We start from the raw sequence: 11,677 nt of genomic DNA on the forward strand, positions 1-11,677 counted from the left end.
AAATTGGGTGATAGATATTCCTAGAATACCTAAAATATAGAACATTACTTCTGCACAAATAAGAGAAGATTTTTCCTCTACACCCTTTTCTTTCCCTCACAGATCTACTATTCCCCAAAGACATAGAACATGCAGTAACAGATTACAAAAGGTCTAAACCCATTCCCATTGAAGCATCTACCACATCATATTCCATATGTACAAATTGTCTCCATGTTGAATTATTTGAACTCACTCAAGTTTTAATTTTTTTCTAAACTAGAAGTTAAATTCCCTACTTGCCAATCTCTAGTCAATCTAAAATGCCTTGTACATTTAACCATCCAAATCATAATCCAAGAACTGGAGAAGCTTTGTTTTCTCTGTTAAACAACTCATGTCCAAATCCTAAATGCAACATCATCTCATACCCTCATGATGAATTCCTTGTTATCCATGACCTCCCGTCCCTGGAAAATGAAGATCCACAGCTCACTTAGATGTTTAGTAAAATGAGACCTATTGGTATGTCAAAATATGGCCTAGGTTATCTTGAGAAGATAGATGCACTCATCCCTTCTTATCGTTTTCAAATTTTTTTCCCAGAAGACTGTAAAAAGCCATCCAAACCTTAAATGTACAAATTATTTTCTCTCATGGAAGGGTGTCCAAAATACAAGATTAATGCTGCTTGGATGAAAAATATGTTGAATTGGGATCTATTTTCACATCCATATTCCCATGAGTTTAATTTAACATATGAAGAAGAAAAACATAATCTTTCAACTGCATGGAAATAATATATGGATCTTACAAACTCTTGGATTTATTTCTATGAATGGAAGAAACAACAAACCAATACAGAAATCAGATGATTTTTGGAGAAAGCTCCACAAGAACCAATGGACAACTTCAGATGGTTCAAAGATCGAATCCCCACCGGTCTTTCCAACTTATAAAATCATTGTGTTGAGAGACAAGGAAAATATTGCCAGAGTTGCCTCTTTAGTTCTGAAAGATGACTCTATCTCAGGCACAGATGGAAAAGTCTAAAAAGTCAATGAGTAGTTAAATTGGACAAATACTACCCTCAAAGGTCTCTCTGTACATTCCTCAACTCAATTTTCACATAAAGAGAAAATTGAGTCTCTATAGGTCTTTGTGACAATGTGAATAAACATTTGAATGAATTTCAATTTTCTGTTTCCACTCGTGAAGGTTTTGTTCATGAAAGCACTAGAGCCACAACATCTTTGTCTGATCAACTCAGAAGCCAGTATGATGATATTGAAAAAGGATTCAGTCTAGGTCTACATCAAACACAAGACAAAATTAAAGAGTTTATTTCCAAATTTGAAAGATTATCGATTTCTTCCACAAACAAAGATATTCCTTCATTTATGCTTTTCCAACATCCTATTTCTATACATGAAAAATCTGTTGATAGATTTCCTCACTTGTTTCCTAAAGAAACTCCTGACAAACCTAAAGCATCCCCTAGATCTCATATTTACCAATTTACGAACCTTTGCCAAGCCAGTTTACCAGATATCCTACCCCTGATCTTAGTGGCAAAGGACACATGCCTGAATTTTAGACATTCCAACCTAACTCCCACAGAGAATGGAATGTTGACAATCTTAGTTCTGGCCAAATTAGACAGATGATTGACCATATGTTTACTGAATACAAACTAATGTGCATGAAGGTGAAAACTGAAATAGAAGCCTGTAAAACATTGATCCAATGTTTTACCATCACTCTTCAGCGGTGGTGGGAAGTGGAGTCTTCTCCCGCAACTTTAGAAAAAATGGTTGAAGAATTTATGAAAGATGAGGTAGGAGATAATGTATTTCATGAAGATGGAAGTTCTCAGAGAAACATGATTGATGCTCTCACATCAATGATTCTTGAACATTGGGGTGGTTCTGAAGTTGAGATATCAGATAAACATTCCCAGATTCTTATGAATCTAAAGTGCAAAAAAATGTCTCAGTATGAAGATTTCCATAGAGATTGGATGCAATGGATTTACAAAGTCAAGGATAGTAAGAATGTCTTATGGAAACAAGTATACCTTGCTACTCTGCCTTCCAAATTTGTTGATTATTTAAGAATTCAAGAAGCTTTCCCATAGTCATATGAGTCCTATACATGGGGTGAGATCTATTGTATTATAACCAAGGCCTTAGTTGGCCTATGTACAAATTTGAAAATGAATAAGTCTATCCAAAAATTTTCCAAGCTTCCCAACAAAAAATCAATTTGCAACAAATATGGCTTAAATCTAGATGATCCTATTGTACATAGAAAAAGGACAAAGAAGGTCATAAAGAAAAATTCCAAACATAGGATCAGACATTCTCATCAGCCTAGACAATATTCAGGCCAGAAAAACAATTATAGAAAAAACATAGCCAAAGGACATTACAAAAGAGTTCCCCGAACTCATTATTAGAGTCCTCAAGACATTCTCTTAGGACACATAAACATGAAGCATGGAAAAATCTTATTACTCGATTTGTGGCCAACAAGGTCATACTTCAAATAGATGTCCCGTTGGAGAGGAATCCAAATTGCAGAAAGGGAAAATATCCCAAGAAAAAGCACAAAAATTCCAACAAGAAAAAGGAAAGCAAGGGGAAAAGAAGACACTGATACATCTTCAATGCTTCAAATGTGGATTCAAACTGCACAAAACATACCACTATCCTAATTTTAATATTAAATAAGAAATACACATATTAGGACAAGACTGTTGTGATTCTACTGAAACCTCCAGTTTTAGTATTTCTAACACTGATAACATGTTCTTTGTTGAAGAATGTAATTGTACAAATTCTGATGATTGTCACTACACCCTCACAAATATTGATACTGAAGAAGGTTCTGACAAAGGATAATCACCACCAAATCCATAAAAAAAATATGTATGGCTCGTCTCATTGATGATGAAGAAGCCAAAGTCTTGGCAAGAATAAAGATGTTTCCTAAAGGAGAGATGAAAAAAAGGCTAATGGAAACTTTTCTACAAACAATGCTAAAAAACCAACAGTCTGTAGTCACTTCCTCAGGTAAAAATTCAAAACCCTTTTTTTCGATGCTTCCTTTGAGAAAAATACTAAATATTTTCAAAGAGGCCACCAGGTAGATAAGAATAGAACACTTACTCTCCCAGAAATTAGCCATGAGATCCAAAGTCTGAAAAAAGAAATAGATGAGCTCAAAACTCAGGCCTCAAAATTAGAAAAAGGAAGGACACCTGAAGAGGAAACAATCCATTTCTTTTCTAAATCAAATCCATATGAAAAAATCTATAAGACCAAGCCTGCAAATTTCAGAGGTTTGGGCGATATGAAGATTATGGTTGTACAACATCAACAATTTCATGTTATGCTCTAGATTGGAATCTAGGATGAAGTCTTTCATTTAAAGTCTTTATTAGATATTGGTGCAGACATCAATGTTCTAAATAAAAAGTCTGTCCCTGCTAAGTATTGGTCTAAGGAAATACATGAGGTTATTGGATTAGGGGCACAAGGGTTTAATTTTCAGTATGAATTCCCTAAGGCCACAATATACTGATACATATTACATAAATAAAAAATTTGCAGTAGGCAACATTCCTATTGACTACATCTTAGGAAATCCCTTTTTGACAGCAGTAGAGCCACATGGCTCTGCAAGACTTGAAGATGGTAGACCAGGATACTTCATCTTTGTACCAAACAATAATGGTTACCTGCATACCATCACACTCCCATTTGTATCAATGCCTCAGATTTCCACCATGATTGAGGCAATGCAAGAATTACATAAATCCCAAGAAATACTAGTATAATTGAAGGATTTAAAATCTTGCATCCAGATTGATGACCAACTCAAATAGCCTAGTGTGCAGAAAAGAATTGTAGAACTTAGAAAACTTCTAGAAGATGAATATTGTGTAGAAGCATATTGGCACATAAAGTAATACTTTGTTGATCTACCATATAAATTAGATTATACTAGTAGGCCATGCAAAATATGAGCAATTCCTATGAATGAAGCCTACCGAAATCTTTATCAGAAGGAGATCCAAGATTTATTAGACATGAAGTTGATCCATGAATCCAACATCCCTGGAACTACTATGGATTCTATGTCAAAGAACATTCTGAACAAATCATAGGAGTACCTCGTTTGGTAATCAATTATAAACCACTCAACAGGGTCTTGGTTGATGATACCTACCCAATCCCACACAAAGGAAATCTAATCACCCAAATTGTAGGTGCCAAGATATTTTCCAAGTTTGATATGAAATATGGATTTTGGCAGGTATCTATAAAAGAAGAAGATCGGATCAAAACTGCTTTCAGTGTGCCATCGGGATATTATGAATGGAATGTTATGCCTTTTGGGCTGAAGCATGCTCCATCAAAATTCCAAAAGGTGATGGACTAAGTTTTTAAGCCATATTTTGATTGGCTTATTCTGTATATATATATGATATATTAGTATTTTCTAAATTTGTCAATGAACACTTTAAGCACTTGTACAGATTATTTTTTTTTTTGTTAAAAATAGTGGATTGGTTGTAAGTAAGAAGAAATTAGAGAAATTCCAAACAAAAATCAAGTTCTTGTCATATTATTGAAAATGGACAGATCACTTTGCAACAACATGTTGTTGCATTTGCTGACGTATTTCCTGATGAAATCAAAGATAAAACCCAATTGCAGTGATTTCTACGTTGCATGAATTATGTCTACAACTTCTATATAAATTGCACCCAAGACAGAAGAATATTGAATCAACGTTTGAAAAAGAATCCATGTCCATAGACTGAAGTTCATACAACTGTAGTCAAGAAAATAAAAGAAAAAGTCTGAGTCCTACCCATTTTATATGTATCTGATGAAAATCTGTTTAAAATTGCTGAATATGATGCTTGTGAGCTTGTTTGGGGAGGAATTCTTAAACAAGACAAGGATGGTAATGAGAAAATTATACAATTTTCTTCAAGAGATTGGAACCCTGCAGAAAAAAAATTACTCTACAATTGAGAAAGAAGTCAAAGAAGCCTAGAACTGCATTGACAAATTTGATATCCATATGATAAATAAAATATTTCTTTTAAGAACAAATGCCTCTGCCATGAAACAGATCCTACCAAAGGATATTAAGAAACCAGGAGAAGCCAAGTTCGCAAGAAGGCAGACCCTGTTCTCCAATTTCAATTTTGATATCGAACACATTAAGGGTATGAGAAATTGCATTCCATATTTTCTTAGCAAAGAAAATCTCCAAGGGCTGACACAACTCATGCTCATTTTCACTGAATGGGATGTCTAATGTAACCAGGAAATCTACAGAGAAATTCCGGATTCTACCCTATGTAAAGATTATACAGACAGTTGGAGACCAACTTGGAAACTCTGAAACACAAGTGTTAAATGCAAACCTCCAACCACATGGAGATCTCCGGCATTTGGTTCCAGAAAGAAAAATATATCCAAAATCAAGGAGATGGATTCCTGACATGGTATATAGCCACTCCAGAAAATTATCAGAAGAATCAAAAGAGGCATTAAAACTTCATTTTAAAGATTTAATTGAAGTTTGGGAGGAGAAAATAATTGATTCAATATTTATCACAAATATTTTGCGATCAATCGACAAAGAGGTCCATCTTTTGAACTAAAATTTCTATGGCTACATCACGACCCAGCCATGGTTTTTCCTGGTACTATCTATAATTTTTCTGCATATAAAAATTTATAGTGGAATCTCCTTTGCAGATATAAACCAGGTGGTACATACTACACATTGATGAAATTTGGGTCACTTTTCCTCACTTAGCATCATCATCGACCGCAATGGCTCACTGAATGGTGGGGAATGTTTGGACTCAACAAATTTGCCATAGACCCACTCTATTTCGAATGTGCTCGTTAGTTGGAATGTGAAAAATGTGAAGGTCGAGAATGCTTCCGTTTACCCTGTACAATTGTCTCGAACCTTAGTAAATACTCGGACAATGAGATCCTCCTATATTTTATGTCCAAACACCACCAATGGGCTATCATGACCAAAGTTCAACATCAAATTATTTTGGGAAAGCACATGATAATCCATAGGATTTTTACAAAGGCATGGGACAATAATCTATATCACAAAATAAGATTCTGTAGCTCCACCTTGTTGGATGCTTCATAATTGTACTCATTATTCATTCCTAGTGGACCTTACAATAAAGGTATCTGATTTGTAGTGTAATGTCTAGTCACATGACTATGACTATGACTATGACTGGTTTCATGGTCTGAGAAGCATGCGCATCAGGACGAACAATCCTGGTGAGAACCTAAAGTGGCCAGACTTTTAGGATTGAGTCTTGTTTGTTTCAAATTTCTCTGATTCAAAGACAGAGTGTGTAAAAATCCAAATAGATTTCAGTTTCTACGCTCATTTTGAGTTATAATATTTGATAAATGCCTTACTAGTCCATCTCTGGAAAGATTAGAGACTTTATGTATATCTATCACTAGCTATTCTGAATTCAATAAAGAATTAATGTAGTGTTGATCAATGTAGTATCTGCGTAAATTTTGAGTTACAAAATTTATGACTATTGTAAAGTTCATTTGAGGACTAAACAAGAAATTGTCGTGCAGCCCAAATCCCAAATCCCTGGTTTTTCATGAAGGTGCATGCCATGTTTGAATAATGACGATGGTTTGTGAAAAAGAAAAAACATGGTTGGTTGTACTACTTCAATATTTTATGAAATCATCATTTGATTGTTGTGGCCCACAGTATTCGATATCAACGCATAATTAATTTTTCTGGTAATCTTAATATTTGAACAATGTTTTATTTTCATGCTTTGATTTTTCTAATTTTCTCTCTGCACTTTATTTTGGATCATTTAACCTCAAAATTTATTTAAATTTTATCTCTACACTTAACCCATATGCACCATAGAACCACATTTATCCCTACATTTATGCAACACAATGTCATGTCTTTATAATTTTGTTCCACAATTACTGGTCCATGCAATTGGTCCAGTTTGATGTTGGTACAGACTGAGTAGAGGGGTGTAATTACAAAGTAATTTAGGCCTGAAGGAACCCATTGAATTCTTCTTGAAGATAGTTCGCCCTTCTTCTGAATCTTTCTTTATATACTTATTGGTTTTCATCAAGATGGACTTCCTCCAACAATGGTTTCTTTTTACTCTGTATATAGACACCTTAGCTTCTGTGGAAAAACAATACAGATCTAGCAATGAATAATAACATCTATAATGAAAACATTTGTAATCTGTTAATTAATTTCTTATTCCAACTTTGTTGCATAAATCCAAACACAGAGTGCACATAAAATAAAACCCACAAAGATAGTCTTAGATTGCAGGAGGAAATAGACTTCGTGGTGGGATGGGATCAATGATAGATCAAGGAGACAGGCCTCCCAAAACTTCCATACCTGCAGGCAATGATGAAGGAAACATTCGGGCTGCACTCCCCACACCTTGCTCCTGTCTCGCCTTGCGGTGGAGGCATGCGAGATAGAGAGGTACCACATCCCCAAGAATACCTGTCTCCTTGTGAACGCATGTGGTATACAGCGTGACCTGGACATGTAGGAAAGGATGTTGGAGTTTGACCCCAAATGGTTTGCGGGCAACGCAATCGATGTTAGGGGAACCGACTTTGAGGTAATACCCTTCGGCGCAGGGAAGAGTATCTATACAGGCATGAGCATGGGGATCTGCATGGTTCAATTGATGTTCGCCTCCTTACTCCATTCCTTCGATTGGTCTCTCCCTGAGGGCTAGCTGCTCAAGAATTTGGACATGGAAAAATCTTACGCGCTCACTTTGTAATACCTCTGCTCATGGCTCCCATTGCACTTCTTCCCCACCATCTCTACAATTAATAGAGATTGTTAGGTTGTTATTAGGACTGTTTGGTACACCACTATATGAAAATAAGGATCTCAGAAAAGGAAAACAGGTGGCATTTAGTCTACTAACAGTTCGTAAATTGATGTCACAGTTTAAGGTTTGAGATGATAGATTAGCACCTTATCAAGTCTGCTATAATATTTATATTCTGTAACATTTCATAAGTTATAGAAGACAACGAGAAATTATCTGTTAAAGAAAGCTTATTTGAAGTTACATTTTGTGGCAGAGCTTCACTCAGTGCTACATCTGACCTATTAATTATTTTTCAAATGATGTACCTATGTTTTTGTTAATCCTTACATTGATCTATAAGCCTCCTAGAGTCAAGATGACATTGAGGATACAACCTGAGGCCTTTGTCTGTGATGAAAATCCACAAAGCCTCATAGACACAGTTGAGGTTGAACGAAGATGGCAAAGTGGGTGTAGTATATAAATCCTTGAATATCAAGACGATCTCAATTACTCTAATAAGGATGTCACATACTAGCTCATGGCAGTTTATAACGGGGAAAAATTCCAAATTCCTAGTTCCTAAAAAGCGACACGAAGAATTATGAAATCAATAGAATATATAAACAAGTAATTTAACTAATTGGTTCAAAATATAGGGTGTAATGAAAGGTGCATGCTTTCTGTTTGTTGTATTGCAATGCAATTGGAAGAAGAATCAAAGTTACATGAGAGATTACTGCTTTTTGTGGTTGATAGCACAGGACCTGTGTTGGTCGGAAATGTTGGCAGGATGGTAGTTGTATTTTCTTGTCAAAAACTGCCATTAGACACAAGGGTATTTATGATATTTTTTTTATGGTTTAAGATTATGGTAGCTATTAAATAAATAAATGTGATGGTTTTATTGAGAAGCCAAAATTTTCAAATTCAAATTTCATAGGAAAAAATTAAAAAAAATTAAAAATAGTATTGAGAATTTTTTAATTTTATTAAAAAGAATTATAAAAAGTTAAAAATCCTAAAAAAATTATAATTTGCCTCGAATTTAGATGAGAAATATTTAAAGAAGAAATTAAGGTAATGGCAATGATTCACATAGATTATGTAACATGACATATATTAGTGAATTATAGTTGATCCAAATTTAAACAGGAATGCAACAAATTACAGATATAACCATAAATACAGAGATGCAACAGAAATAATACTTCCTTTCATTAATATCAAATAATGAAATATGCTTACAAACAGAATGGAAATGAGACTAGCTCGGGGTATGGTAGCTTATCTCTGAGAAGAGATGTGGCAGCTACATGCCTCTGCACTGTGTTACAATGAGGCTCAAAGGTCTATTTATTATTAGGAAACAATGGAAAACCCTAAACCTCCAAAAACCTAACCCTAGGATATGAAGCGCCAAAACTATGGGCCCCTTTTGGGTAAATTGGTACATCAACTTCCTGGGGTCTTAACTTTGGCATATGATCTCCATTTGGCTATCATAATACCTCGTTTTGAAGAGCTCAAAGAGGAGGCCAAAAGCAAATTGGCAATTGGTCTAAAAATGTTTTGGACTCTTCATTTTCCCTAAAAACGTCGTTTAGGGCCTCAAAATGGCTCCAAAAGTTCAGGACCTAAAAAACTACCAAAAATAGTAAACTGTGCTACAATTAAGGAGAGTGAAAAACTAAAAGAGATAGTGTTGGGGGTCCAATTGGAATAAGTGGGTGGCCACCACTATCCACCTAGATCATTCCTCCCCCCTTAGGAAGCAATGGTCCCCATTGTGTGCAAAGCCTCCATGAGGTGAGGAAATTTCTATTGAACCTAGTCCCTAGTGAGATTTTCTACAATCTCTAATGTGTCTAGTAATGGTGGGAAACATGTCGAGGGTAGTCCACATTGAACACTCGGTGCAAGCCAATGAATGGAGGAATGTTGTGCTCTAAAACATTGTTTCCGATAGCCTGGGTAATGGTGTAAGGACCATATCAGAGTGGTATGAGTTTCCAATGGGTTCTTGTAAGACGTTCTTTCCGCAAATATAGCCAGACTTTGTCGCCCACTTGAAACTTGTGTGGCACCCGATGTTGATCATGTCGTTGTTTGTACTTGAAATTTTCCACAATGGATCGATGATATATCAACCCGTTGAGTAGAGGTGCTCCAGGAGTCAGATCAAACGAATGCTTGACCTGACAGTGAAATGGTACCCCTATGGGTGACGAGAAGATTTTCATGTATTCTTTCATGATAGCATCCACCTGCTTCTGTTGTGTAGAGGAACCCTTCCCAGGGGCCATGGATGTGGCTACGATATTCCTCTCACTTTGAGAGCGAACCAGAAAGAAAATAAATTTCCTAGTTTGGGAGATGATCTTACTACATTTCTTGGCAGAGATCAAAGAGGCGGCGGTATGTTGGGCTACCTCTGGTATTCTGTATAACGTATCACCCACAGAAATAATAACAGAGCGAGCTCTAAACTCATATACAACATGTCGCTTCCACAAGTGTGGTTGTCCAAATAATAAATCACAAACGTCGAGAGGCGCAACATCACACAATACCTCATCTGGGAAGGGCTTGATGCTATAGGGAAGGCAACAATGTTGGCTGACTCGGAGATATCATCCTTGGTGAATCCACCTGATGCTATACAGTTGCGTGTGGTATGGTCAGTAGGTCCTATTAGGTTCCTATACCAATAGGAGTCATAATTTTGAATAACTGAGATTAAACTTGTAATATGTACATACCTTTGCTTGTGCAAATGTTTTCCATATTCAAAAAAAAAATTAAAAATAAAAAAATGTAAAGAGTGTATGTCCTAAAAACATAATCAAAGGACAAAAAGAATAAAAAGGTCAAAAAAAGATGAAAAATATGAACCCCAAGAAAAGAAAAAAAGACCATGAAAGTGAGCAAGTCTAAATGCCACTCCTAGTTTACTTTAATGCAGAATAAATGATTGTGTGCAGCTTGTAATCTATGCCACAATCCATGATAGTCAAAATGTTTAAACTTGACTATTTCATGTTTTCAATTTCATGTTATAGATAGAGAATAAAAATCTGACCAAACAGTGTAATCTTGGCAGATAATTAGATAGGTAGAGTAAATAAAAGGAGCTCAACTGTTTAATCTGAACCCTTGGATGTAATAAGGTTATACTTAGTTATATTTCCATTGTAAAGAAAAGAAAAATGTTCATAAGGGTTTGCTAGCTTAAATGCACCCAAATAAAGAGAAGTAAAAATGGTAGGATCAGTAGATGGGTAAGTAGATGAAAGGTTGCAAAATTGTGATGATTGTTAGACAAAAGAATATTTATCACACACATCATGAAAGTTCCAAGTATGAATGAGCAATTGGACATGCATAAAGTTCACAAAATAAATTGATTAATTCCCCCCCACTCATTTCACCCTTTACTTAACTAATTTCCCACAATAAGTCTTAAGTACCCAAAATCTTAAGTCAAAGGGGCTCAGAGCATTTCTCTAACTTCTGGAGGGACTGGACCCTCGGCCCAATGACTTATAGATCTTAAGTACTAAAATCCCCTTATAAACATTTACTCCCTTCACTCCCCCTCATTCTCCCTAATAAATCCCTTTTCCTAAGGTTAAAACACTTTTTTCGTAAGGAAAAGAAATTAACCCCAAGTAAACCCCTTTTCCTAAAAAGCCCACAAAAATACTTTAAGCCTAAGTTATAATGTTTTTGTGTGAAAAGAAAATCAATTACAATGAACACATTATACTTAGCGCAATTCATTTC

At 35.5% G+C, this 11,677-nt stretch overlaps 1 pseudogene; it reads left to right on the plus strand.

Annotated features, from left to right (window-relative positions):
* Positions 1–7,807, plus strand: part of LOC149162416 (actin-51-like) — a 19,072-nt pseudogene extending 11,265 nt beyond the window's left edge.
* Positions 7,808–11,677: the final 3,870 nt, after the last annotated feature.

The sequence above is a fragment of the Pinus tabuliformis genome, chromosome 5_2, assembly GCF_031772625.1.
Source record: "Pinus tabuliformis cultivar Carrire ecotype Pingquan chromosome 5_2, CPIR1, whole genome shotgun sequence".
NCBI classification, from domain to species: domain Eukaryota; kingdom Viridiplantae; phylum Streptophyta; class Pinopsida; order Pinales; family Pinaceae; genus Pinus; species Pinus tabuliformis.